Below are 22,423 nucleotides of genomic sequence, written 5' to 3'. Positions count from 1 at the left end.
CTGGTCTCAAACTCCCAATCTCAGGTGATCCACCCGCCTCAGCATCCCAAAGTGCTGGGATTACAGGCGTGAGCCACCGCACCCGGCATGGAAATAGAGTCTTTACCCAGAGGTAATCAATGTAAAATGAGGTCACTAGGAATGGCCCTAATCTAATATGACTAGTGTCTTTGTAAAAAGGAGAAATTTGGACACAGAGCCTGATGCACAGAGGGAAGATGGTCTGTGAACTTGGAGGATGGGAATGATGCACCTCTAAGCCAAGGGGCACCAAACATTGCCAGAGAACCACTGGAGTCTAGGAAAAGCCAGGGGAAGATGCTTCCTCTGCAGGTTTCTGAGGGAGTATGACGCCGCCGACCCTTGAGTTTGGACTTCTAGCCTCCAGAATTGAGAGATATTTCTTTTTTCTTTTTCTTTTTTTTTTTTTGAAGGAAGATGCCAGATGGCAGTTTTTACATTTATTTAAACAGAAAATGTGCACACAAGCTGTCTACTCATTTTCTTCGCTGCGCAGCCTGGCATTGGGGTTGGTGACTCTGACGGCCAGTTGGGCAGCTCTTTCCACAATGGCTTTGCGGTTCTTGGAGGAAACATTGTGAGCGATCTCGGCACAGTAAGATTTGTTGCACATCAGCAGCACTTCCAGCTCCTTGACGTTGTGGACCAGGAACTTCCGGAAGCTACTGGGCAGCATGTGCTTTGTTTTTTTGTTGCTTCCATAACCACTGTTGGGCATCAAGATCTGGCCCTTGAATCTTCTACGAACCCTGTTGTCAATGCCTCTGGGTTTCCGCCAGTTACGCTTAATTTTGACATATCGGTCTGACTGGTGCTGGACGAACTTCTTGGTTCTCTTTTTGACGATCTTGGGCTTCACAAGGGGTCTGAGGGCGGCCATGATGCCGAGGAGGAGATGGCTGCCACCTTCGTAGGCAGCGCCGAGGAAGAGTGAGACAGATATTTCTGTTGTTTAGTCGTTATCCAATTTGTGGCACTTTTGGTGACAGCTCTAGCACACTCATATGGGGGATCACAGACTGTATACCAGCACCTCATCCTACCACGTTTTTTTTTTTTTTTGACTTGAAATATTTTAGAATAAAAGCATATGTTGACAGTTCCAAATTCAAAGAAAGTTAGCAAAGTTTAAATATTTCTGTTTAGGACAGGAAAAGAATCAGTTTGGCTGTTAAACAAATAAACATTGAAAAATAGTGAAAATTTTTGGTAAACAGAACTGGCAATCATGCCAGTAGAGCCTATCATTGCTGTATTCATACCTGGTGGAAATTTTCTAGATATGACTGGCAGCCATGAGATGCCATCACAGAATAGAGATGGGATTTTATTTTTTATGTAAGGTGCAGAGACTGACAATCTTAATAATCACTTAAACTAAGATTACTTATGGTCATTTGTGTAAAAAGTACTATATTTCCATTTCACTATACACCTTACATTTGCAGCTAGTTATCTAATATGTCTTTCCTGCAATTTTGAAGGTGTCAAGATGTTAAGGACCATGTGCGACTTGTTCCTGGCTGTATCCCTGTGCCAGTGGGTGTCCCAGGCATCAGTGGTTGTGAGAGGAAGGAACAGAGGCAAAGAGGATGGGAGAGGGCAGAAGAGAAGAATCAAATTTGGTTTTACTCTTCATTTAAAACCTTCACATTTTTCCATCACAATATATGGCAGTATTTCAATCTAATTCTTTTTAAAAATAATATTGTGCCATATTTAAAAGTTCGTTTTTCTTTTTTCTGAAGTAAAGATATTTTTATTTTCTCAGAATGAGATTAACAGCCTATGAGAATATTAGTTATTTATAATATTACATTTTCTATTTTATTTTTTGAGCATTATGTTTTAATCTCTATTCTCTCTCGGCCAACTATCTTGTAAATGTCCTCACAAGGGAGATGTTATAGATAAATAATTGTGAGAAAAAATAATTGTAAACAAATCCCTGTGGGTCTACAGGCACTTTGTCATATTAAAGGAAAAGGGCACAGGGATATATTTCAATTTGAGAATCAGGTTACCTGTTTGCATTCTGCCACCAACATGCTTTGACACCGAATAAAGCTCTTAAGCACAGTTTTATTCTTTGGAATAAAAACTTCTCAACAAACATTTTGCATCAATTACTTGATAACCATCTTTAAATGTTATGAACATCTGGGAATAAAAAATTCTGTCTGATTGCAAAGTGCTATATTGCTTGTGTTTCTGTATAAAACTCACTCGGGAGATTGTTTCATCTTGGCATTTAAAAAATAAAGCCAGCATCAGCATTCTCCAAAAGGACCAGGCACAGTGGCTGGTCCTTCCCGGCATTTTGGAAGAATGAGGCAGGCAGCTCACTTGAGCCCAGGAGTTCAAGACCGGTCTGGGGAACATGGCAAACCTTATCTCAACAAAAAATACAAGAATTAGCTGCTGTGGTGGTATGCACCTGTAGTCCCAGCTACTCGGGAGGCTGAGGCTGGAGAATCACCTGAGTCCAGGAGGTCAAGGCTGCAATGAGCCAAAATGCAGACCTTTAAAATGATGACTTTCCCCTTTGAATCAGTCTGTAGGGAAGACTATGCATTCATTTAAATTAGGTTAATAGTGTTTAAAACATGGCTGAAACTTCTCTTTTCAATTGCAGTCAAAGCTGTTTCTCATTCTTTGAATATCCTCTTTGATGGCAAGTTTTTATATTCATAATATTTAAATTAAATATTTAATTTGATATAAAAATGGCTAAAATGCCAGGCATAGTGGCTTATGCCTGTAATCCCAGTACTTTGGGAGGCCAAGGCCAGAGGATCACTTGAGGCCAGGAGTTCAAGGCCAGGCTGGCCAACATGGTGAAACCCCATCTCTACTGAAAATACAAAAATTAGCTGCGCATGGTGGTGCATGCTTGCAATCTCAGCTACTTGGGAGGCTGAGGCATGAGAATCACTTGAACACGGGAGACAGAGGTTGCAGTGAGCTGAGAAGGTGCCACTGCACTCCAGTCTAGGCAACAGCATGAGACTCTGTCTCCAAAGAAAAAAAAAGGCTAAAAGTCACTGTAACCAAATATAACTAATGAGGTATCACTATAAAATGGCACTTTCTGGTATGCTTATATAATAGCTCTGAATGTTACTTCCAAAAGTTGTTTCAGAAACAATTAGGCAGGGTCAGCATATTGTGATTAAAGGTAAAATCACCCATGGTTATCCTCTGGAAATAAAACATTTACTTGCACTTCTATATTATGATGTGTTAGTAAAATAAAATCTTATTGCTATATGGTTATACCTCTTGTTCATGACAGATGATGTGAAACTCAGGAACAAAATGAGAAAAATGTGTTCTAGTGAAAAGTCTAAGAGTGCTCTTCATCTCCAGGCCTGCAACATACAGTAAATAAATTCCCTGCTTTTCCTATGAACAGAAGAGGTGGTTTGGGATAAGCACAATGAGAGCCTTAGAAAAGCAGGCATATATGTGTGTGTGTTTCTTCCTTTGAGGTTGAGGTGAGTTCACAAGAGAAAACATGCCTCATGCCATTGATACTATAGTCTCTAGCTCTAGGGTTGCCCTGGGAATTCCGTAGACTCCAAAATGCTCAAGGCATCTGGGGGACTGATTGTTTTGCACACTGGTGGTCAGCAGTCTGCTCTCGTAGACTGGAAAATGGACTGAGTGCTCCTTTCCATGCCTGGCCAGCAATAGCACCACTTGCATTCCTGCCCTGTGGGAAAGCGTCTGTGAGTACCTCTTAGCCTACAGGCCTAGTGCAATGCAGCAGTTGCATCTGATCACGTAACCTCACTGAAGCTGTCGTGTGTGGTCCAGTCTCAGTTCGGTGTTCTGTCCAAGGAGCACAGTTCTTAACCAAACATATTTGAAAAGTTAATCAATTTGTTCATTGTATAATTTGAAATGCATTAAAGTGAATACTTATGGCCCTTCTGGAATACTTCTGGGATCCCTGTTCTTTCACACCTTATACTCTTTGACACGTAATTATAGATTCTCATTTGCCAACTGCAATTCCCCCTCTCTTGCTAGGCCCTTCCATTCCTCTTGCCTCTCGGGTTCTGCAGTATTCTGCTTGTTCTCCAATTCTGCATCCCAAAAGATTAGAAAAGGGTTTTGCAGAGATAAGCTGACTTTTGAGAAAGTGAATAGAAATTGGCCTGATAAACTGGAAGTCAATGGACATACCAATAATTGTTATTGTGTTTAGTTTGTAATTTTAGCTTACAAATTCTAGTGTCCATGCTGAGTTCCCATTGTGACTCGATATGTTCCTTCCATTTCCTACAATGTCCTAGCTACCCCATCCTCACAGTATTTTTGGCTGTGATTGTTGTTTATATGATATCTTTTTAATTCTCTTGCATCTCTGACCTCTCTCTATTTCACTGCATTGTCGACTTCTTGCCTCATAATTTAGTTTGTCTCCTCAGATTCAAGCCACATGTCCTCTGCCTTGTCTTGCATTGTCTGATTGCAGGGGTAGGGACAAAAGCGAAAGATAAGACAAGGACAGAGGAGAGGCAGGGACACAATAAAGGAAGATGCCTCAATTTAGGCTGGAGAGAGTCTGCATGCAAGGCAGGCAGGTGTCGATGCAGAGATCAGTAGGCGAGGATGGAAGATTTGCCTCTAGGGAAGATACTCTAAGAGCTCTGCTGCGGTTTTCCAGAGCAGTTTTAAAAAAAGGATCCTAAAACTGACTTGAAGAATGGATGCATCATTGGAATAATCACATAGCCTTTCAAGGATTCTACTTTGAAGATGTCAACACCATTGAAAGCTAGACATTTTGCTGTATTTAAGAGAAGAATCACTTCTGTGACTTTATAGCCATATCTCCTACATCTGTGCTATTGTTCTTCATATCTGAAATAGAGGTTGACAGTCATCACTAATGATGCAGATGGAGCTTTGTTTTTTTAAATAAGTAGTATACCTGAGGCCAGGCATGGTAGTTCATGCCTGTAATCCCAGCACCTTGGGAGGCCAAGGCAGGTGGATCACTTGAGGCCAGGAGTTCGAGACCAGCCTGGCCAGCATGGCAAAACCCTGTTCCTACTAAAAATACAAAAATTAGCCGAGTGTGGTGGCATGCTCCTCTAGTCCCAGCTACTCAGGAGGCTGAGGCAGGAGAATTGCTTGAACCCAGGAGGCAGAGGTTGCAGTGAGCCGAGATCACACCAGTGCACTCCAGCCTGAGGGGGTGACAGCAAGACTCTGTCTCAAAAAAAAAAAAACACACACAAAAGACAACAACAACAAAAAACTGTATACCTGAAAGATTAGATAAGGAGCCAAGGCACTAACACATTTCCAAAATATATTATTTTCTCCAGTAACTGTCTAGGGAACTTAAATTCTCTAGACTTTACTTTTTCATGCAGGCTATTAAGGGTCCTAGTTTCGTGCCCTAGTGAAAAAATTTGGGGGTCCTTCAGCAAGAGTCAAGAGGCTAAAATTAAGGCAACAAAAGAGCTTTCATATGGACAGTTCTCAGGAACCTGAAAAAGCAAGCCCTCACCTCATCTCTTCAGCCCTGTCTCTCACTGTTTCTCAGAAACAACATCTCATTTTTTTGGTCTTTACTTTCACATCTGAAGCAAATATCTTTTGACCTCCTTTTACCCACTCAAATCTCTCCATACTTTAAGGTCCAGATCAAGTCTAAACTCTCCCAAGACTCATGTTGACTGCTCCAGTTCACGTGAATAGGTTCTCTGAACTCCTATGGAAGATTTTGATTTTTTCATCAATTCTACTCATCCTAGAGTTGTGCCATGGGTTTCAGTTTTGTCTTGGTAATCAACCATATGACAGTGATTTCTGAGGAATGGGATTATTGTGCACCTTTTGTATTTTCTGTCCATTTAAACCTACTCAACACATGATATAATGAGTCTTCAATCAATACCAGCCAACTATAGTTAATCAACAAATAAATACCATCCCAGAGCCCAAGATAAAAGAATGTTCTTTGGTAATAAGGAGTTAAAGAGGGTCAAAGTCTTGGGAGAGCTGTTCAAGATCTGAGCTAGGAAAAGCTAAATATTTTGTGGAATTAATGTAAGGCATACCTCAGACAGGAAACATAAACCACAGTTATTTTTTAGAAAGATTTCTTCCACATAAGCTCCATGTTGAGAAATTGTTGCACCTAATTATTTGTTAACCTGCTTTTCAACAAGAAAACAAATTCGATACCTGCAGAGAATCAATCATGAAAGATTTTACCTCATGAGATTTGGGAGTTTCAGCAAGCTCATTTTGTGAAGTTCATTTTCCTCATGAGGAAAACAAAGAGAATCCCTTGATTCAACAACCTGGTCTCTTCACTGCATGCACAAAGTGTAAATGTGGGAAGACATAGTACATCAGGCAGAACTGGAAGGTGAAAAGACTAGGAGAAGCTCTGCAAATTTCTAATTTGACCCAATTTTTCTTACACAGTGATAACTGCTGCCCAGATTTAAGATTCAACTAAACCTCAAGCTGTTAAGACATTACATTTACTCATAAAAATGATCGAATGGAATATTTATCAGCTTAATGGGTATTGTGTGAAGTTAAACAAACAGACAAAGATCTAGAATGCAACAGTCATCAATACAGGGCAAGGAGACAAAAATAAGGTTTAATTAAGACCAAAATTAAGACTGTACAGTATGCACAAACAAAATGTTGAAAGTGTTTTATAAATCATTGGCTTAAACATATCTGCATGGAAGAGCTGGGAAAAAAGGTTGCTCTTCTTTCTATTTCTTTAAAGGGGAGCCTCTGAGACACAGGGATCATTTTTGTTTTGGTAGGTGGAGTTCACTAACCAAAATGACAACAAACTCTGGGAAATGGGCACTTACTCCATGGCATCTGTTCAAACCTCCTAAAACCAAGCATGTTTTCCTGTCTGATGTATAAGCCACCCAGGCACAAATTAAAAGCAGATGCTCCATGGTTTTTTGAGGATATTTATAGCTCAGAGTCTATACTTTCTGGTAATCTCTATACAGCAGAACATTCTGAAGAGATAGTGAACATTTTGCAATAATGAATACCCGATTCTAGTAGATTTCAATTTCTCTGTTTTGGAATTATTCTACATATCTTCTTTCCTCAGCGGGAAAAAGTATCTTTGCAAAAGGAACTTGAGGTATTTTCCATACTACATACGCCCCAGTTACACAATCACAAGATTTAATATATGAACTAAAAGCAAGAAGGATGGCTTTATTTTTATGTCCTGAACTCCCTCTCTTGTTAAATTCATGCATTTTGGTTTAGTCTGCTCTTCAGAGCAATCACTTGAAATATGAAACACAGCAACATTTATAAATTAAAATGGAAAACATGGGGTTTCCATCGAAGGAAATAAACACTGAAGGAAGTAAATCTATTCTACCAAGATGTATTGTGTGTTATGTGCATAGAGCAGGTACTATGAAGATTAAACAAAGAAGCACAATTGTTGCTCTTTGGCTTCAATGAACTTGAAATTGTTGTGGAGAGAGTGATTCAGTGCAGAAAACTGAATTTAATAACAGAAAATAATACAGCAGGAGTTGCCTACATGTATACAACTGATATACAACTGATATACAAAATGATAATCCTGGGGAGAGATTTTAATATACCCTGAAATAGTCACCTTTGATATTAAACACAGAGTAGTCTGGTAATTCAGGAATGAATTATGCAACAATGGACAATGAAAGTGATTTAACTTACTCAGAAAATGCCCATATCTTAAAAGGGCTAATGCCCTGAACTAGGAGCCGTGAACACAGGAGGAATGAGATCCCATAGAGAGGTGATGTGCCCACTAAAGTGGGTCCAACTTGTTTGTCTTCTGAAGCAATCTTAGAGTTCCCTTTCTACAAAATAATACTTGTCCCCTATTTTTTGAAGCTTTTTTTCTAGGTAACACTTCTATCCCTTGAATAGATTCTTCTGTCTCCTCCTTTCCTTCCCTAAACTCTACTTCCCTCCATGAAGCACTTCCCACCAAAGGAAAGATGGTAATGAGGCCATCTCCACCGACAAGTGACTGATTGAAAAAAGCTTGCCCTTAACTGACTTCACTCACCACTAGGCAAAACGCTGTCTCCACTTTTCTTGAACACAGTACCACTTTGGAAGTAGTTTGTGGTTTTTCTGTTTAGTTGTCTTTCCCCTTTTCTGTTAGTATTAGTGTTTCCAACGAGACAATCGTGAGCTCTTTCTAATTTTTAACATGGTATCCATTAAGCAGATTAATGCTTCAAGTGATGATTGAGGTTATGAATAAATATAGTGCCTTAGAAGTTTAAAATGGAAGTTTTAACATTTTTAAGTCTTAGCAGGGCTTATTGAGAAAGCTTCCAACACTAAAGTAAAATACAGGTGTTATCTTCCTGCAAAATGAGCCTGTTTCAAAATTTTTCTCTTCAGCAACTCAACTCAGAATTTTTGAATATGTTAATAAAAACGGTTCAGAAGAAGTAAAAAATTGGGTCAAGTAGGGGAACGGAGGGGAGTGATGGAAACTTGAAACATTCTAAAGGCACATTTGAGACAGCAGAATCATAAAACTACCTGCAAATTACCTACAGACTTCAGTGATCCCCAAAGCCTCTACCCTTAAACATGTCCATTCTGTTTCTTCCTGTCAGAAAATTAAGCTTCCATGGAAATCAGGGCAAAAGCTCCTCCTGTACCCTCTCTGTCACTCTCCATTTCTTTTCTTTTTTTTTTCTTTTTTTTTAAGACAGAGTCTCGCTCTGTCCCCTAGGCTGGAGTGCAGTGGCGTGATCTCGGCTCACTGCAAGCTCTGCCTCCCGGGTTCACGCCATTCTCCTGCCTCAGCCTCCGGAGTAGCTGGGACTACAGGCGCCTGCCACCATGCCCGGCTAATTTTTTGTATTTTTAGTAGAGACGGGGTTTCACTATGTTAGCCAGAATGGTCTCGATCTCCTGACCTCGTGATCTGCCCACCTCGGCCTCCCAAAGTGCTGGGATTACAGGCGTGAGCCACCACGCCTGGCCCCTCACTCTCCATTTCTTATTGGTCAACAAAATGTACCTCAGAGAGGTCCACAGAAAGGATAGCTCCTGAGGTAGCTGACCCCCTTTATTTATTTATTTATTTATTTATTTATATTTTTGGTTTTGAGACAGGGTCTCACTCTGTTGCCCAGGCTGGAGTGCAGTGGCATGACCTCAGCTCACTGAAGCCACAATCTCGTGGGCTCAAGCAATTCTCCCACCTCAGCCTCCCAAGTAGCTGGGAATACAGGTGCGTGCCATCACACTTGGCTAATTTTTGTATTTTTTGTAGAGACAGGGTTTTGTCACGTTGCCCAGGCTGGTCTGAAACTCCTGGGCTCAAGCAATCCACCTGCTTCGGCCTACCAAAGTGCTGGGATTGCAGGCAAGAGCCATTGTACCTGGCCCACCTTTTAGTTTTACTGGACTCTAAAATGATATGAGGAATTTCTTTATCTGAACTTATTTTTCCACTGGGTTTTATCTGTTGGAAGTTACTAGTAAGAAATCCCCACCAACCAAAAAAAGGAAAAGGTTTGCTCTTTGTGTGGGAATTACTTAGGCTATGGATTCAAGTTTGTGCATTTATACCCTGTCTTTTGCTTCTTCTGAGTTATTTGGCCATAGACAACTTACTTAACTTTATCTTGCTTCAGTTTATTTATCTGTGAAATAGAAATAAAATAATAAAATAAGGAATTATTTTATTAACCATAGACACTGAACTCCAGCCTTACTCTCCTATTGTTTTTATAACTTGTTACTTGTCTTCGGAAAGTATGGATTACCCTGGTACAGCTTAGAAGCTAGTGTTAGGGAGCCCTGCTTTCCTCAGGTGATCAGGTCCTAAAGATGAAGTTGATAAGGGGTCTTAGGACACACAGATGGTGTCAATGTGAATTACTAAGCACCACCTTCTGTCCATTGCCCAGTGGAGAACCCTTCTAGTCAGTGAGAAACAAGGATGCTCAAAGATGCCCGTTTCACAATATGAATTCACCTTGGATGTGGCCGGGCGTGGTGGCTCACGCTTGTAATCCCAGCACTTTGGGAGGCCGAGGCGGGCGGATCACAAGGTCAGGAGATCGAGACCACGGTGAAACCCTGTCTCTATTAAAAATAAAAAAAATTAGCCGGGCATGGTGGCGGGCGCCTGTAGTCCCAGCTACTCGGGGAGGCTGAGGCAGGAGAATGGCGTGAACCCGGGAGGCGGAGCTTGCAGTGAGCCGAGATGTGCCACTGCACTCCAGCCTGGCACAGAGTGAGACTCCGTCTCAAAAAAAAAAAAAAAAAAAAAATGAATTCACCCTGGATGTTGGTAGCTCTGTCGTGTGAGTCTGTGACACTGTTGTCATGTGTTACTGATCATACCACAGTAAAAGTACCTCTGGGTCCACCATTCTGCCTTTATAGAGTGTATATTTGGAATATACACTTATTTCCAAAGTGTATTTGGAATAATGTGTCAATGAAAGATCTCTAGGTTAATAACCTTGAGTCTTTGTCTATCAAAACTTCAAATCTAAAAGAAAGATAGTATTCTCTTAAACATACTGGTAATAGTAGTTGTTGATATATAATAATAGCAGTGCTATAAGTAGCTGAGAATTATGTTTCCCTCACTTTGTCAGATCCAGTGCTTACAGGTTAATTCTTTTATTCCCTGTGACTCTCTCTGAAGAAGGTACTATTCTAGCCACCATTTATAGGCGAGGAAACTGTGGCACAGATTGGTTAGCAATGTGCCCAAGTCATCCAGCTAGTAAGTGGAAGCTAGTAAGCTAGGAACTGGGATTTGAATCCAGGTGATCTGGTTCCTGGGTTTTTACTCTTAGCCTCTAAGATGTATCACTTCTTTGTTAATAATGATACATACTATTTATTATATGTTTCTTTTGTGCATGTCACTATTTTAAGTAGTTTGTATGCAATATTTTATCTATTATTTGTAACTATCTTGTGAGGGAGGTTTCTGCTTCAATTTTTCAGATGAGAAAACTAAGGCTAAAAAAAGTGAAATATTCTAACCAAAGTCACACAGCTAGGAAGTAGCAGAGTCAGCATTCCTCAAAGCCCCTAAGCTTAACCTATGAGCAAAATTGTTCCAGGTATATGGTGCTAGTTTCTTCCAAATTGAGTGGAAAATTCCATTTAAGTCATTTATGTTTTTTTTTTAATAACCTTTCCTTAAAGTCATGTCAGGAACATGTCTTTAAAATTATCTGAGGTAAACACTTTTTAAAAAATTCACATATTTATAATTGGTGGGAAAATACTTTCTGGGTAGGGAGGGATTGGTATGTTCACAAACAAACATTTGGGGCATGTGTGGAGAATTGTGAGCTATGTATTTTGACTGGAGACTGTGGAGGGTGATAAATGTTGAAATTAGACAAGAAATAAGCCTGGAGAGGTGGGATGTGGCCAAATCACGTAGGGTCTTGAAAGTCTCGTTTGGAGTCATAATGCGCCCCACTGACAGTGAGGGACCCATTGAGCTCTGTGCAGGGCTGGGGTTCCAGCTGACTGAGGGAGATTCCTGGGATGGTGGTGCGAAAGCCAGGTGGAAGCAAAGAAGCAGAAGTAGAAAGATTAGGTAAAAGGTTGTTGCATAGTTTTTGTAAATCAACCAAAAGACATGCAAGAATGTTTATGGCGTCTCATTCATAATAGCAGCTTTTTTCATAAAATCCAGAGAATAGAAAAATTATATAGTGATAAAAAAAGAACAAACTGCTGCTATGCACAACAATAGGAATGGGTTCCACAAATATAAGACCGAGGGAAAGAAGCCAGACACAAAAAAAGTAGGTGCTACAGTCCAATGACGAGAAGGTCAAGAAACAAGATTCGTTTCAGGGGAAACAAATGTATGGCTAGAGAAGGCAGAACAATTACCTCCGTGAGGACAGATGGCACATATTGACTGGGAAGGAACATGAGTGTTCTGGATGTTGGCTGTGTTCTATCTTTTGATGGTGGTGGGATTACATGGTTTTCATACACACAACACACACACATAGATACAAGTATACCTATGCAGATATGTAAAAATTCATTGAGTTGCATATTATGATTTGTACACCATGCAGTGCATCGTGTACATATACCTGAATAAGAAGATTTTTAAAAAAATTACTGTATAGTTCCATCAATTCTATTAATAATTATAGGATCTTCCCACTGGAGAATTTCCTTTTATTTTTCTCTAATTGAAAAAAGAGAACATATTTATTTCTTCGTCTCCTATTCTAACTCAGATTTTCTTCCTGGTTGGTTGGGTGACCTCTCTGTGATTCACTGAATCAGTGGCAAGAGTGGCGGCTTCAGCGAGAGGTGAAGAAAGAGGAGAAGGCTTCAGGGGTAATTGAGGAGAGGGGAGGAAATGAGTCAACTTCCCCTGGGCGTGAAGTGTAAGTTGCCTCACACAGCGGAGGGTGGCTCTCTTCCTCTCAGAATTTCAACATACCTTCCCTGTTTTCATTCTCCTACACCAATGCCACTGTTTCTTATGAATGAAAATCAGTCAGGTCGCTGTGAGTCACCCATTTTCACATAAAATCACAAGGGACTAATTTTTTTAAACTGGAAGCTAATTGGCGATTTATATGCAGAGCATACAAAGGGTTTGTAGTAATTAGACCATATGAATGCTTATGAATGTGTAACTGGAAAGCAAGCTGATTTTCTCACAGAATTATGTATATGGCAATTTACGGTTCTGAAATGAGTACATACTTTTCTAAACAAGCTGGTGTAAGCCAGACAGAGAATCCTATGAGTAAAGACAGCCAATGAGTGTTTTTGGAGAATAGTTGGTATAGGGTAGAACACATACCAGGGAGAGAGATTAAGGCAGAAAAATGGATTTTGATTAAGATCGTAGTTGACTTTGAATGTCAGATGAAAGATTTTCTAAGTAGTTTAATAGGTAACTGGAAACCATTACAGACTTAAGAATAGGACACAGGATTGAGCTCAGGACAGAAAAATACTTCAGGAAAAAAGAACTTAATAGGCTGAGAATTGTCTGGATGCTGGGGGAGAGTGAAAATGTGTTAATTTTAGAATGGTTTAAAAGGAAAAAACAAGCCCTTTAAAAGTAATTCTAAATAATAATTTAATCTTGATATTCCTATCTTGACTTGCTTAGTGTGTTTAATTTGAGTAAACTGCTACTTGGATTACCAACTGAATGTCTAATATGATAATGAGTAAATGGTAAACTTTGGGGTTTGCATTTATCTTGGTGAGTATTGAGAATATGGCAATGCGGTGGATATATATTGACTTGCTGTATATGAAATTATGAATAGTTCTACTTTAAAAAATCCCTTCACAAAATTGAAAAGCCTTTTGGAGGTAACAATACTATGGAATAACATTAATATTTATTTTTATTTATATATTTATTATTATTTTTATTTTACTTTAAGTTCTGGGATACATGTGCAGAATGTGCAGGTTTGTTACATAGGTATACATGTGCCATGATGGTTTGCTGTGCCTATTGACCCATCCATCATCTAAGTTCCCTCCCCTTGCCCCCCAGCCCCGACAGGCCCTGGTATGTGTTGTTCCCCTCCCTATGTCCATGTGTTCTCATTGTTCAACTCCCACTTATGAGTGAGAATATGTGGTGTTTGGTTTTCTGTTCCTGTGTTAATTTGCTGAGGATGATGGCTTCCAGCTTTGTCCATGTCCCTGCAAAGGACTTGATCTCATTCCTTTTCATGGCTGCATAGTATTCTATGGTGTATATGTACCACATTTTCTTTATCCAGTCTATCATTGATGGGCATTTGGGTTGGTTCCATGTTTTTGCTATTGTAAATAGCACTGCAATAAACATATGTGTGCATGTGTCTTAATAGTAGAATGATTTACATTCCTTTGGGTATATACCCAGTAATGGGATTGCTGGATCAAATGATATTTCTGGTTCTAGATACTTGAGGAATCTCCATACTGTCTTCCACAATGATTGAACTAATTTACATTCCCACCAACAGTGTAAAAGCGTTCCTATTTCTCCACAGCCCCGCCAGCATCTATTGTTTCTTGACTTTTTAATAATTGCCATTCTGACTGGCATGAGATGGTATTTCATTGTGGTTTTGATCTGCATTTCTCTAATGATCAGTGATGTTGAGCTTTTTTTCATATGTTTGTTGGCCATGTAAATGTCTTCTTTTGAGAAGTGTCTTTTCATATCCTTTGGCCACATTTTGATGTGGTTGTTTGTTTTTTCTTGTAAATTTGTTTAAGTTTCTTGTAAATTTTGGATATTAGACCTTTGTCAGATGGGTAGATTGCAAAAATCTTCTCCCATTCTGTAGGTTGCCTGTTTACTCTGATGATAATTTCTTTTGCTGTGCAGAAGCTCTTTAGTTTAATTAGACACATTTGTCAATTTTGGCTTTTGTTGCCATTGCTTTTGGTGTTTTAGACATGACGTCCTTGCTCATGCCTATGTCCTGAATGGTATTGCCTAGGTTTTCTTCTAGGGTTTTTATGGTTTTGGGTTTTAATTTAAGTCTTTAATCCATCTTGAGTTAATTTTTGTATAAAGTGTAAGGAAGGGGTCCAGTTTCAGTTTTCTGCATATGGCTAGCCAGCTTTCCTAGCACAATTTATTGAATAGGAGATCTTTTCCCTGTTGCTTGTTTTTGTCAGGTTTGTTGAAGATTAGATGGTTGTAGATGTGTGGTATTATTTCTGAGGTCTCTGCTCCATTCTATTGGTCTTTGTCTGTTTTGGTGCCAGTACCACACTGTTTCGGTTACTGGATTATTGTAGTATAGTTTGAAGTCAGGTAGCATGATGCCTCCAGCTTTGTTCTTTTTGGTTAGGATTGTCTTGGCTATACATGACCTTCTTTGATTCCAAATGAAATTTAAAGTAGTTCTTTTCTAATTCTGTGAAGAATGTCAATGGTAGTTTGATGGGAATAGCATCAAATCTATAAATTACTTTGGGCAGTATGGCCATTTTCACAATATTCATTCTTCCTATTCATGAGGATGGAATGTTTTTCCATTTGTTTGTGTTCACTCTTATTTTATTGAGCAGTGGTTCATATTTCTCCTTGAAGAGGTCCTTCACATCCCATCTTAGCTGTATTCTTAGGTATTTTATTTTCTTGGTAGTGATTGTGAATAGGAGTTTATACATGATTTGGCTCTCTGCTTGTTTATTGTTGGTGTGAGGGATGCTTTTGATTTTTGCACATTGATTTTGTATCCTGAGACTTTGCTGAAGTTGCTTATCAGCTTAAGGAGTTTTTGGCTCAGATGGTGGGGTTTTCCAAATATAGGATCATGTCATCTGCAAACAGAGACAATTTCACTTCCTTTCTTCCTATCTGAATACTCTTTATTTATTTATCTTGCCTGATTGCCTTGGCCAGAACTTCCAATACTATGTTGAATAGGAGTGGTGAGAGAGGGCATCTGTGTCTTGTACCGGTTTTCAAAGGGAATGCTTCCAGCTTTTGCCAATTAAATATGATATTGGCTGTGGGTTTGTCATAGATAGCTCTTACTATTTTGAGATATGTTCCATCAATACCGAGTTTACTGAAAGTTTTTAACCTGAAGAGATGTTGAATTTTATCAAAGGCCTTTTCTGCATCTATTGAGAAAGTCACGTGGTTTTTGTCTTTGCTTCTGTTTATGTGATGGATTACATTTATTAATTTGCATATCTTGAACCAACCTTGTATCCTAGGGATGCAGCTGACTTGACTGTGGTGGATAAGTTTTTTAATGTACTGCTGGATTTGGTTTGCCAGTATTGTATTGAGGATTTTCACATCAATATTCATCAGGGATATTGGCCTGAAGTTTTCTTTTTTTGTTGTGTCTCTGCTAGGCTTTGGTATCAGGGTGATGCTGGCTTCATAAAATAAGTTAGGGAAGTGTCCCTCGTTTTCAATTGTTTGGAATCGTTTCTGGAGGAATGGTACCAGCTCTTTGTACCACTGGTAGAATTCAGCTGTGAATCCATCTGGTCCCATGCTTTTTATGGTTGGTAGGCTATTAATTACTGCCTCAATTTCAGAACTTGTTATTGGTCTATTCAGGTATTTGACTTCTTCCTGGTTTAGTGTTGTGGGAAGTCATGGACCCCGAATGGAGGGACCAGCTGAAGCCATGGCAGAAGAACAAAAATTGTGAAGATTTCATGGACATTTATTAGTTCCCCCAAATTAATACTTTTATAATTTCTTATGCCTGTCTTTACTGCAATCTCCAAACATAAATTGTGAAGATTTCATGGACATTTATCACTTCCCCAATCAATACTCTTGTGATTTCCTCTGCCTGTCTTTAATCTCTTAATCCCGTCATTTTCGTAAGCTGAGGAAGTATGTCGCCTCATGATCCTGTGATGATTGCATTAACTGCACAAATTGTTTAAACAATATGGAATCTGGGCACCTTGAAAAAAGAACAGGATAACAGTGATGTTCAGGGAACAAGGGAGATAACCATTAGGTCTGGCTGCCTGAGAGCCAGGCAGAACAGAACCATATTTCTCCTCTTTCAAAAGCAAATAGGAGAAATATCGCTGAATTCTTTTTCTCAGCAAGGAACAACCCTGAGAAAGAGAATGCGTTCCTAGGGGAAGGTCTCCGAAATGGCCGCTCTGGGAATGTCTGTCTTTTACGGTTGTCGATAAGGGATGAAATAAGCCCTGGTCTCCCGTAGCGCTCCCAGGCTTATTAGGATGAGGAAATTCCTGCCTAATAAGCTTTGGTCAGACCGGTTGTCTGCTCTCAAACCCTGTCTCCTGATAAGATGTTATCCATGACAATGCGTACCAGAAACTTCATTAGCAATTTTAATTTTGCCCGGGTCCTGTGATCTCACCCTGCCTCCATTTGCCTTGTAATATTTTATTACCTTCTGAAGCATATGATCTCTGTAACCCACACCCTATTCGTACACTCCCTCCCCTTTGAAAATCACTGTTAAAAACTTGGTGGTTTTGTGGCTTGGGGGGCATCACGGAACCTGCCGACATGTGATGTCTCCCCTGGACACCCACCTTTAAAATTTCCCTCTTTTGTGCTCTTTCTCTTTATTTCTCAGACTGGCAGACACTTGGGAAAATAGAAAAGAACCTACATAAAATAACATTGAATTATCGGGGTTGGGTTCCCCCGATAGTTTAGTATTGGGAGGTTGTATGTGTCCAGGAACTTATCCATTTCTTCTAGATTTTCTAGTTTATTTGTATAGAGGTGTTTATAGTATTCTCTGACGGTAGCTTTTATTTCTGTGGGATCAGTGGTGATATCCCCTTTATCATTTTTTATTGTGTCTATTTGATTCTTTTTTCTTTTCTTCTTTATTAGTCTGGATAGCGATCTATCTATTTTGTTAATTTTTTCAAAAAACCAGCTCCTGGATTCATTGATTTTTTGGAGTTTTTGTATCTCTGTCTCCTTCAATTCTGCTCTGATCTTAGTTATTAATAATTTTTAATTTGATGGGATAAATTGTAAGTCAGGAGTTACACATGGGCAGAACAGGAAGGAAATGAAAACATATTGAGTGACTGTTACATGCTACATGTTACAGTATTAGCTCATTTAATCCTGAGAACAGTACTGTAGGGAAAGAATTATTATGCCCATCTCACAGATAAGGAGTTAAACAGAATTGGCATTGAATTTCCCCTTCATTATTTTCAACTGTGTGATCCTAGGCAAGTGATTTAACCTTTTTAGACCTCAGTTTCCTCATTGGCTAAAATGGAGACAGTAAAGTATGCAGGTCCTAGGGGTATTGTCTGGATTAAATTCAATAACAGACATTAAAGTTTTAGCCCAGCGCCTGCCTTAAGACAGCTTATACAGACTGACTTGCTATGTGCCAAGTACTGGCTGAGAAACTTAAATTTATCATCTCATTAAATCTTCACACGAACGTTATGGTAGGTACTCAATTGTTATGTTGTTCTTCCAAGTAATGACAAGCTTTATTAATTATTTTACTGTGGCTCAGAGAGATTCTTACTCATCCAAGATCAATAAACTAACAAGTGGCAGAACTGCTATTCCAATTTAGCTTTATTTGAGGGCAAAAGCCAGACACTTTTAAGAATATCTCACATTAGAAAATGATGGGAATACTCATAAATTACCTAAGTTATTTCATCTGCCCGTCTCTGATTTGGAGACCAATAAGAGAATAAACCACTTGCTAGGTACAGGATCACATTTTAAAAATTGTGACATATTTAAAAAATGGAGAAAAATGAAAATGTGATATGGATGGAAAGAATGTGTGTATGAAAACAATCAAGGTTGTAGCTGGAAAAGGGCCTATAGTATCAGTGATACTTGAGCATCTATGATTGTGCCTAGTCTTTCAGTATGGCATTAACATAAAATGCATATTAACATGAGTACATATGCCTGACCATTGAGAATCCATGCAACATTATGTCTCATGTCTCATTAGACAGGAGACAAAGTGAGGCACATGAGAATATACAATTACTTTACTAGTTTTAAATTCCACACCTAAGTTATAAACCAGATTTCTGCAACTATGTGTATGTGACATAATGATAAATATATAGGCAGCATCTAATGTACTTTTATTAGGTACCCCTGTGAATAAATCCACTATTTTTGGATGAAGACTTCTGCTTAGGGTGGAGGCATGAGGAAGAGAACCCTGATGATGAAAGAGCAAGAGATGTTTGCTCAATTACCACTGGGTTCATTTTAGAATTTAGGATTTTATTTTCCTATTGTGGTTTGCAAATTTAGGGACAGATATGAACTTTGCTAGAAGAAATTTTGAAGACTGTCTTGGGGAAGGATTGAGCCAGGGGAAGAAAGCTGAACTTGGCATCTGACAAGAAATTTGAAAGAAAATAGAAATATTTAGTGGGTTTTATTATTATTATTATTTTCTGTGTGGCATATGTGTTTCTGTCACCCATGAAACTGTCATCCAAATTTGCCTTTTGGGAGCTAATGCTTGAAAGAGTAATTGTTGTCTGTGTGTTTTTGTTTGGTTTGGTGGAAGGATAAAGAGGGCCCTACTTTAAGGTGGGGGAGAACACACTCACCTACGTATGACTACTTTTTCCAGCCTGCAAAAGCCATAGCCTTGAACCTGTTGTATTCTTAGTTTATAACTCTTTTCCATAAATAATTATTTCTGTTTATACAAGACCTTTCCATCTCTGAGAATATGATACAATTTCCCTGAGCAGGTTAGCACAAGTTAGGCAAAGTATTGGGTCAGAAAACAAGTGACAACAAAACGTGGCATTATGAAGAACTTAAATTGACCCTGATTTGATCTGGTGTATGTGGCCTCTTGGAGTGAATTCTGTCTTCGTTTGGTACATGGACTGAAAGTGTGTGGGGCCCTTGTACTGCCCATATCTTTTTTAATTGTGAATCTCTGTCCTGGTAACTGGAAACAAGTTTTACTCCTTTTTGGCGATTCGTCCTGCAGGCATCAATTAAACTTGACTATAGCACTAACTTGCTTAGTTAAAGCAAGAGGAAAATTCCTTTGCTCTTGTACTCTCTGCTGGGGCCTCTGGTGGATGCTGAATGCCCTGTTGACCTCTGACAAAATATGCAGCTGGTGAATTTGTGACCTATTCTCTTGGTTGGGTCAGGCCTAGTGGTCCTTCCCTGCTGCCTTAACCCTACCTGGGGTTGCTGGCATTGTAGGTCCCTCGCTACTCTGCCATGTCATCCATGCAGCCTTAATCCAGCCTGCCTGCTTTATGACCTCATTCACCATGGCTGTCCCTCAGCAAGATTTCCACCCTTTTGGTCAGCTCTCTTCTGTGCCTACTCTGGGGCACATTGGAGTTTCTGGATTTCTCTCTCACACTTGAGAGCTTGGAGAGGAGAACAAGTGCTAATCTGACTGTCTGCCTAATCACAGCATGCAACTGTGTCTCTGTTATATCCTGGGGAGCATCTTTTTGGATGTTATGTTTCTTTGTGAAGCTTGATCTCTTCTTGACTGTTCCCTGGAAAGCCAGGCAATTATTCCTTCTGCTCTAGGAAATGCCCAATCCTGTCATGAAATTTATCTGGGTTTTCTATCTCTTTGCCTCCTGGGCTCAAGTTCAGGGAAGTCTGACTGTACATTTCTGTCTTCATGTATCCTTGTTCCTCTCCCCTGAGCTTTCCTCCTTCCCTCCTTCCTCCACCTGCTACACGCAACTTCACATTTCATCTCCCTTACTCCAGCTTTATTCCTGGCTTTATTCCATGGTGTATGGGGAGATGGGTGGAAATAAAAGGATGGACTAACAAAAGAACATCAAGTAGAAAATATTTAACAAACGTAGTGTACTTATTTCATGTTCAAAGCATATGAGAGAACTGAAAGATAAGAAAGGACAAGTTCATCATTCTCACACACCTTACGGAAGTCTAGTTGGAAGATGTGCCCAGCGAACACTAAGAAAGACAAATGAGGGTAGACCATACAATAGAAATGGGCAATGTTTTGAGAGCTTTGGAGAGGGAGATGCCCAATGGAGGGTGAGAGTGGAGAATTTTTTTTCTTTTTTTTTTTTGAAACAGAATCTCGCTCTGTCACCCAGGCTGGAGTGCAGTGGCGCAATCTCGGCACACTGCAAGCTCCGCCTCCCAGGTTCACGCCATTCTCCTGCCTCAGCCTCTCCGAGTAGCTGGGACTACAGGCGCCTGCCACCACGCCCGGCTAATTTTTTGTATTTTTGGTAGAGATGGGATTTCACTGTGGTCTCGATCTCCTGACCTCGTGATCCGCCCACCTCGGCCTCCCAAAGTGCTGGAATTACAAGCTTGAGCCACCGCACCCGGCCGAGAGTGGAGAATTTTTGAGGGAAGAAAGGAGAAGTCACAGACAGCAGATGGAGGGAAACGGGTTGGACAAGGCAGAAAGAAAGGCACGGTGACATGGTAGAATGACACAGTGTAACTGTCTGCTGTGCAGTCATGTGTGGCAGGAGACACATCTGGAAGTCTGATCAGGTCTCAGGCTCTCTGGCCTCTATACAACGTCTTATCAGAAGAGAAAATGTAGGCAAATCTTTACCAACCCAATCATACTTTCTCTGCTAATCTCTTATCTCTAAGTAAATTCTGCTTGCTTGTCCAATTAAAAATTCCCACCCTAAACTTGCATAGTTGGATAGTTAGAACCTTTCTCTTCTGACTCATGAAGGAGAGAGAAATTATAACTTAGTTTACTTTTATAGAGCTATTTGTGGGACTGTCTGGTTTGCCTGTGAATAATGGTTCTCTTCTTTCTTCGTTTCTCACCAGCCAGTGTGGTTTGTGATTTAATAGCCAGGCAGAACACTAAAATTAATACATGCTAATATTTTAAGCCCAAATGAGGACAAGAGAGGGGGAAATTTTAAGTTATTAGCTTTTTTGTGTGGGAGCTTACTGTCTCCTTTGGAAAGCGTTTAGGCCAGGCAGAACCTCACCATTAGTTTTTTGTTTTTGTTTTTTTCAAATGAGCGTGAAAAAGGAAATGTCCCTGTTCCTGCTTTATTTTTCCTTTAAACACAAATCAATTCCTAGATGAGAAGATAGGGTGTAAAACCCAGTTCCTGGCATAATGAAGTGATGGCTTGCAGAGATCAATTTACTTAAAAAAAAAAAAAAGACATAATTCTGCTTCTTTTGTGAGTAAAGTTTTTTGTGTGTGTCAATGGAAGAAAGATATGTTTCTTTTTGTGTGTGTAGGTATTGGGGAGTTCAGGTAAAGAAAGAGTGTCAAAAATAAGACTTAACTTAAGATACCTAAGCAGGTGCACTTTACCAGAATAAGATTCGTGGCCACCTTATTTTCCCTTTTTCTATAATGCCTTTGAAGGAAGCTAATTTTTTTTTTCCTAAAAGAAAACAATTCTTCCTCTTGCAATAGTAGAACCAAGAAGAAATGGACACTTGACCACTCTTGGCTTTGGGGAGGAGCATTCATTTTTTTCTAGCGTCTGCTGGGAAATATTCAGATAATACAGAATATGCATTTTGGAAAGATGTGGGCCTGCACATATTTCCCATTATTGCCTCTGATGATATATATAATCATGTTAATGGACTTCTCATAAAATTGAATAAATGATTGTAAGGAATATTTATTTTTTGTTAGTTGTTTAGGTTTGCTTTTCATTTCTACTGTTAAAATCCTTGTTAGAATTTGGATCTGTGTCCCCACTCAAATACCATGTTGATTTGTAATCCTCAATGTTAGACGGCCTGGTGGGAGGTTAACTGGATGATGGGGATGGATTTCCTTCCTGGTACTGTTGTTATGATAGTGAGTGAGTTCTTGTGAGATCTGTTTGTTTAAAAGTGTGTTGTGGCCAGGCACGGTGGCTCACA

At 39.6% G+C, this 22,423-nt stretch overlaps 1 pseudogene across 1 annotated transcript; it reads right to left on the bottom strand.

Annotated features, from left to right (window-relative positions):
* Nucleotides 1–439: 439 nt before the first annotated feature.
* LOC100582831 lies at nucleotides 440–950 on the bottom strand (annotated as a pseudogene). The gene has a single exon (XR_001113967.2). The product of XR_001113967.2 is annotated as a 60S ribosomal protein L32 pseudogene (transcript).
* Between the last annotated feature and the right edge of the window lie 21,473 nt (nucleotides 951–22,423).

Source organism: Nomascus leucogenys, chromosome 9 (assembly GCF_006542625.1).
Source record: "Nomascus leucogenys isolate Asia chromosome 9, Asia_NLE_v1, whole genome shotgun sequence".
NCBI lineage: Eukaryota > Metazoa > Chordata > Mammalia > Primates > Hylobatidae > Nomascus > Nomascus leucogenys.
Note: the sequence above shows the minus strand (reverse complement) of the source record. Positions and strands in the feature narration are given on the sequence as shown.